Below are 7,608 nucleotides of genomic sequence, written 5' to 3'. Positions count from 1 at the left end.
TACGGGAGAAAGACCATTTCAGTGTGCTGAATGTGGGAAAAGGTTTACTCTGAAATCAAACCTAACAGCACACAAAAAGATTCATAGTGGAATTGAGCCTTTTAAATGTACAGAATGTGAAAAGTGCTTTAGATACAGGTCACAACTTAAGATTCATCAAATATATCACAATGGAGAGAAATCATTTCAATATAATTGACTGAGCAACGGATGATCTGAGGTAACCATTTTTTTTTGCTTTGATATAAAGGTGGTACATCAAATGCTAAAACAAACATAAACAACAACAAGAAAACTTTACACAGAAATCAAATATTAAGATAAGCACTAGCAAATAACTTTGAGAGAGTGAGATCATATCCAAAATACTCTGGCTTACAACTGAGGTTTGTTGCTGTCACGCCATGGATAAGATTTAGCTATTTGGAGACATTACCCAAAATAGAAATCTCTAAAATATCAGTGTGAAAAATGCTTTGCTAAACATGAGAAAAGTAAGTTCAATGTCCTGAATATGAAAAAAGATCAATTCAAATAGTGAAGAGCTTTTCAGATGACATTGGGAAGACATTTGGCCTGAAGAAATATGCCAAGGCAATTTTCTTTAGAGGAAAACTAAGCGAAACTGAAAACATGTCTGTCAGGAGCCCTTTTACAGAGTGGCGGTTGCTCTTCCAGGACTACCGCCGGCCCAACATGGCCACCAGCGGTAGTCCCACCCCGAGCACGCGCCATTTCCAGGAGAAAAAGAAAACCCTCAGAAATGGCTTGTGTGACGATAACAAAGCAGTAACCAGGCATCGCCACACGCTGCGCGGTTAGCGTGGGAGCCCTTATCTCCACCTCAGTGAGTGGTAGTAAGGGCTCCCTTCCGCATGGCCATGTGGTAAGAGCTTTCTTACCACATGGCCATGTGTGTCTGGGGGCTCTTTTACCCATTGTGCTAAAAATGTCCCTGGCACGCAGGAAAAATGGCCCCCGCTGCTCACGCAGGGCCCTTTTCCCCACAGCTTGGTAAAAGGACCCCTCAATGAAGACTTTAGCAGAAGTATGTATATAAATATAAAATAACTCAAGCATCAGTGTGGATATAAAGGAATTTGAGCAGCAGCGTGTATATGTAATTATATAGATATAGATGAAGGTGCAGCAATCCAGCACAAATCGCTGAGGGGTCCTTTTACTAAGGCATGCTAGCATTTTTTGAGCACGCTAAACGCTAGAGACACCCACAGGATATGGGTGTCACTAGCGTTTAGTGCACACTAAAACTTAGCACACACTAAAAACACTAGCACGTCTTGACCCTCTGAAAGAAAGTACATAAGTACATAAGTACATAAGTAGTGCCATACTGGGAAAGACCAAAGGTCCATCTAGCCCAGCATCCTGTCACCGACAGTGGCCAATCCAGGTCAAGGGCACCTGGCACGCTCCCCAAACGTAAAAACATTCCAGACAAGTTATACCTAAAAATGAGGAATTTTTCCAGTCCATTTAATAGCGGTCTATGGACTTGTCCTTTAGGAATCTATCTAACCCCTTTTTAAACTCCGTCAAGCTAACCGCCCGTACCACGTTCTCCGGAAATGAATTCCAGAGTCTAATTACACGTTGGGTGAAGAAAAATTTTCTCCGATTCGTTTTAAATTTACCACACTGTAGCTTCAACTCATGCCCTCTAGTCCTAGTATTTTTGGATAGCGTGAACAGTCGCTTCACATCCACCCGATCCATTCCACTCATTATTTTATACACTTCTATCATATCTCCCCTCAGCCGTCTCTTCTCCAAGCTGAAAAGCCCTAGCCTTCTCAGCCTCTCTTCATAGGAAAGTCGTCCCATCCCCACTATCATTTTCGTCGCCCTTCGCTGTACCTTTTCCAATTCTACTATATCTTTTTTGAGATACGGAGACCAGTACTGAACACAATACTCCAGGTGCGGTCGCACCATGGAGCGATACAACGGCATTATAACATCCGCACACCTGGACTCCATACCCTTCTTAATAACACCCAACATTCTATTCGCTTTCCTAGCCGCAGCAGCACACTGAGCAGAAGGTTTCAGCGTATCATCGACGACGACACCCAGATCCCTTTCTTGATCCGTAACTCCTAACGCGGAACCTTGCAAGACGTAGCTATAATTCGGGTTCCTCTTACCCACATGCATCACTTTGCACTTGTCAACATTGAACTTCATCTGCCACTTGCACGCCCATTCTCCCAGTCTCGCAAGGTCCTCCTGTAATCGTTCACATTCCTCCTGCGACTTGACGACCCTGAATAATTTTGTGTCATCGGCGAATTTAATTACCTCACTAGTTATTCCCATCTCTAGGTCATTTATAAATACATTAAAAAGCAACGGACCCAGCACAGACCCCTGCGGGACCCCACTAACTACCCTCCTCCACTGAGAATACTGGCCACGCAATCCTACTCTCTGCTTCCTATCTTTCAACCAGTTCTTAATCCATAATAATACCCTACCTCCGATTCCATGACTCTGCAATTTCTTCAGGAGTCTTTCGTGCGGCACTTTGTCAAACGCCTTCTGAAAATCCAGATATACAATATCAACCGGCTCCCCATTGTCCACATGTTTGCTTACCCCCTCAAAAAAATGCATTAGATTGGTGAGGCAAGACTTCCCTTCACTAAATCCGTGCTGACTTTGTCTCATCAGTCCATGTTTTTGTATATGCTCTGCAATTTTATTCTTAATAATAGCCTCCACCATCTTGCCCGGCACCGACGTCAGACTCACCGGTCTATAATTTCCCGGATCTCCTCTGGAACCTTTCTTAAAAATCGGAGTAACATTGGCTACCCTCCAGTCTTCCGGTATTATTAAAACCTGCTTTAACAACACAGAATCAGATATAAGCCATAAATCAATTTAGTAATCCCTGCACTTTCATACAGCTTTGAAATCATAGTTTGATTCCAGAAATATTTCTGCTAATTGAGATGTAATGAAAGGAAAACTCCATGTCCACCAAATAATCTATAAGAATTGGTGCATGCCAAGATTATATATTCCAAGAGCTGAAAGTAGTATTGATTTTACAGAAATGTAATACATATAGGGAGCAGCTATCATAGGCCTCCATCCATATTTAACAACATTAACAGACACAAAAATTGCAGGAGGGTAAAAGTATATGGCCACATATGGTCTCGATCCTTAAACTTGGACAACTATAGAAGAATAGAAGGAGTAAAAACCCACCAGCACGTGGGGAAAGATGCAACATACTTTGCAAAACAAAAGAAACCTTTTAAAGAGTTCGACTAACAAACAAGTGAAAAATGCAGTGAGTTGCTTCGGTGACCACACTGATAACAGTATTGGTTAAAGAGAGAAAAACAAATCTAAAGATGAAAAATCAATATCTGAAGGACAGTAGACAAGGACAAAATGATTTATTGCAAATATTTTGTTAAAAAGGTAAAATGTTTACTCTGGGTACCGTGTGTCAATAGCAGGTGATCTGCTGACAGAAAGGCACAATTAAGGTATCATGGATCATCCACTGAAAATTGTGTAAACACTATAACATCACTGTACTAGATAAACCCTAGTGGTGGTGAGGTGGGAAAGAGAGAGAAAAAGTACAGGTATGGACCAAAAGGGGAGAAACAGGGTTGAGTATGGCTTTGGGATGAACTGCAATGAGGGAAATTCTGTTGTCATCTCAGTAACAGTGAAACAACTGGGAAAAATACACTCAGCTTATATGTAGCAAACGTGTTGGACCATAAGAACAGTAACTCCCAGGACTCGCACAGAAACAACCCTACCTATGAAATGGAGCACTGCAAAATAATTGTGTCATGGAAAACAACAATATGCTTCCATAAGGGGCACCTTGTCTCTGGGCCGTCTGTCTGGAGGCTCTCACCTCCCAAGGCCCCTCAGAATATTTTTCTCCCAGATCTATCCCTTCCCTCAGCAAATGCACACTCTTCTCTAAGAGGCTCAGCTCTCTCCTTGAGGAAAGAATTCACTTCAAGGCCCAAACACCGTTTCCCAACTTCACCACAAATATTTAGACTGCTATGGGGTGCTGCAATTAACTTTACAGATGACTTCTACAAAACATGTGAAAGTAATTCTAGAACCTAGGTGCTCACATTTATTGCACATATGAGGGTGAATTCTATATATGGCACCGAAAAAAATGCTATTCTACAAGCCATGCTTAAAAGAGGCGCAGTTTATGAAATAATGCTTACGCCCGGGAATTGTGCCTAATTTTAGGGGCCTCCATTTGCACCAACTGAAATGTGGTGCTAATGTGCACACCTTAATTAGGTGCGTTTCCCCCCATATTCTATGATTATGTGCGTTAATTTAAGGAACACCCTTGCCTACAACCTCCCATTTTCGCACCCCCTTTTATGAACTCGCGCATAAAATTTAGTGGCAGATCCCATGCCTAAATGTATGTGCGTATATTCCAATCAAATGTAATTAGTGCCAATAATTGCTTGTTAAGCCAATTATTGGCACTAATTAGCTCATTATTCAGTTAAATTGCATGTGCAAATTGGGAATGCACCAAAATTTGCGTTCACATTTTTTAGCGACTTTTATAGAATTAGGGGGTAAGCTTATAAATGTTTAGATTACTAGCATTTGCGCATTAATGTGCACACTTCTGTGAGTACATGCTAGTGTGGTGCCTACATAGCATGAATTTGCAAGGGGCATACAGGGGTGGGAGACAGGTGGTGCTCGCACATACGTGCTTAACTTACAGAATACTGTAAGTTATGTGTCTTCCTGCTGGACTTAGGCTTATGCACTTATGCAAACTATATAGCTTGTAATGGAACCTAGTTACCTACTTTTCTTGATAGAATAGGATCCTAAGTATATTACAATCTGGTGAAAAAAAAATGGGGTAAAACCCACCAGCCCAAAAGTATATCCCAAAAAGATGTGTTATTACATATTTTATTTTTAAAAAAAACTTTGTAGGAGACTCCAAGAACTTTATGAAAAATACAAACAATATGGAAGGTGGGAAGGGGATCGGAGGAGGAGCCCTTATTACTTGTGTGGGAGAGGAAAAACTATACAACTGTTAACATGAGAAATAGGCTGTGAGCTGTGGTGAATAGGCACTGCAAGGATACTTCAGGAAATATGGTAAGAACTTAGAGAGGGCACTAGGACTTTATGAATGATTTTATGGAAGCATTCTTGATCATGTCCAATATGGTTTTTGTTCAGACGTTATTTGTGTTTGATCAGTGGCGTACCAAGGGGGGGGGTGGTGGGGGCAGTCTGCCCTGGGTGTCAGTGGGTGGGGGGTGCTCCTTTGGCGCTGCAGTCAGCTCTCATCTCCTGCCTCCATCCTGTGCCTTTAAAGAGGCGCTGCCTGCCATGCCGCTTTTCAGATTTTTCTTTAAAGGCAGGGTGGAGGCAGATGAGGGCTGTCGTCTCTCGACGAAGGTGGTAGGTGGGTCGGGTTGGGGGGGCTTAGATGGGAGAAGGGGATTGGGGAGGGGGGTTTCAGATGGGAGAAGGGGACTGGGTGGGGAGGGGGGACTCAGAGGGGAGAAGGGGACTGGGGTGGGGAGGAGGATCTCAGATGGGAGAAGGGGGGTGAGGAGTCTCAGATGGGAGAAGGGAATGTGGGGAGAGGGGTCTCAGATGGGAGAAGAGGGGAGAAGGGGGTCTTAGATGGGAGAAGGGGACGTGGGGAGGGGGTCTCAGGTGGGAGAAGAGGGGAGAAGGGGACTGGGGTGGAGAGAAGGGGGGTGGGGGGTCTCAGATGGGAGAAGGGGACGGGTGGGGAGGGGGTCTCAGATGGGAGAAGAGGGGAGAAAGGGACTGGGGTGGGGAGGGGGATCTCAGATGGGAGAAGAGGGGAGAAGGGGACGGGTGGGGAGAAGGGGGGTGGGGTGGGGAAGGGGCCATGCGAGAAAATGGGAGCCATGCCTGGGGCTGGTGGGAAAATGGGTCTGGGGCTGAAAAGGGGCCCCAAATGCAAGGCATGTGGATGAAGGGGGCTGGAACTGGGGGCTGAAAAGGAGGGTAGGTGGGATAAGGGGGCTAGTACAGGAACTGGGGGCTGAAAAGGGGCAGGGCTGAAACTGGGGGGACTGGGGGCTGAAAAGGGGACAGGGAGAAGTGGCTGGGGCTGAAGCTCGGGACTGGTGAGAGGAAAAGGGCTGGGGCTGAAACTGCGAACTGGTGGGATAGTGGGGCTGAAAAGAGGTGGCAAGTGGGAGATGTGGGCTGGGGCTAGAACTAGGGGCAGGTGGGATAAGAGGGCTGTAACTGGGGGCTGAAAAAAGGGGCAGAGAGAGGGGACAGACGATGGATGAATGGGGGGGGAGAGGGGAGGGCAGACCCTGGATGGATGGGGGGAGAGGGGAGGGCAGACCCTGGATGGATGGGGGGGAGAGGGAGGGCAGACAGTGAATGGAAGGGGGAGAGAGAGAGAGGGGAGACAGTGAATGGAAGGGGCAGGGAGAGAGGGCAGACATTGGATGGAGGGGACAGCAGAGAGGGCAGACACTGGATGGCAGAGTAAGAACGAAGACAGATGCTGGATGGAAGGAAGACGGTGAAAAGAAGATGAGGAAAGCAGAAACCAGAGACAACAAACTGTAAATAAAATATATATTTTTATTTTTTTTGCTTTAGGATAAAGTAGTATTGTAGCTGTGTTAATAAATGTTTATAATAGAACATGTAAATAAGGTGATCTTTTTATTGGACTAATTTTAATAAATAAATATTTGGTTGCTTAGCCATGGAGACGCTGGCACCAATATAGCTGCCAGCTCCTTAACTCCACCCTTGGAACGCCCCTCTCTGGCGCACTTCAAAAATGGCTGGTGAGAGCTGATATTCAGCAGCATTGCCAGGTTGTGTGCCTCTGAATATTCGTGTGTCACATGTTAAGTTCGATTTATTTGGGCAGGAGCCTCTCCTGCCTCCTTAAATCACTTTGAATATTGGCTGACTTTTTTTGTATGTTCCGTGTTCTCAATAAGTTACATGGAGGCATATTTTCAAAGCACTTAGACTTACAAAGTTCCATAGTAATCTATGGAACTTTGTAAGTCTGAGTGCTCTGAAAATGAGCACCATAGTAACATAGTAAAGGTGAGCAGATAAAGACATGCATGGTCCATCCAGTCTGCTCAACAAGGTGGCCAGAGTTGAATCTGTCACTCTGAAACTTTTACTAATTTTGGATGATTTTTAGAAATGTATTGCAGAGTAGAATCTTAAATAAGGGGTCCTTTTACTAAGCTGCAGTAAAAAGTGGCCATAGTATGCCCTTATGTGGGCATTGCCTTTTTCTGTTTCCTGTATTAATTGCCAACTTAGAGCTGTACTAAATAGGATATTTTACTATTCGGCCGAATACAAATCATGAAAAATATTCAGCCAAATACGAATAGTGCTCATTGAACTTTAAATAACAATAAAAAAGCAACGTGAAATCAGAACAGGTGTTTATTTCAGTAGGCTGTAGCACAGCAGAGCCCCAGATTATTCGTATTTGAATTGAAATCACTATTCTATCAAATGTATTTGGGGCACTATTCAAGGCAGAATTGAATATGAATA

The sequence above is a fragment of the Microcaecilia unicolor genome, chromosome 3 (genome assembly GCF_901765095.1).
Source record: "Microcaecilia unicolor chromosome 3, aMicUni1.1, whole genome shotgun sequence".
In the NCBI taxonomy this organism is placed as follows: Eukaryota; Metazoa; Chordata; class Amphibia; order Gymnophiona; family Siphonopidae; genus Microcaecilia; species Microcaecilia unicolor.
This window is presented reverse-complemented; position numbering follows the sequence as displayed.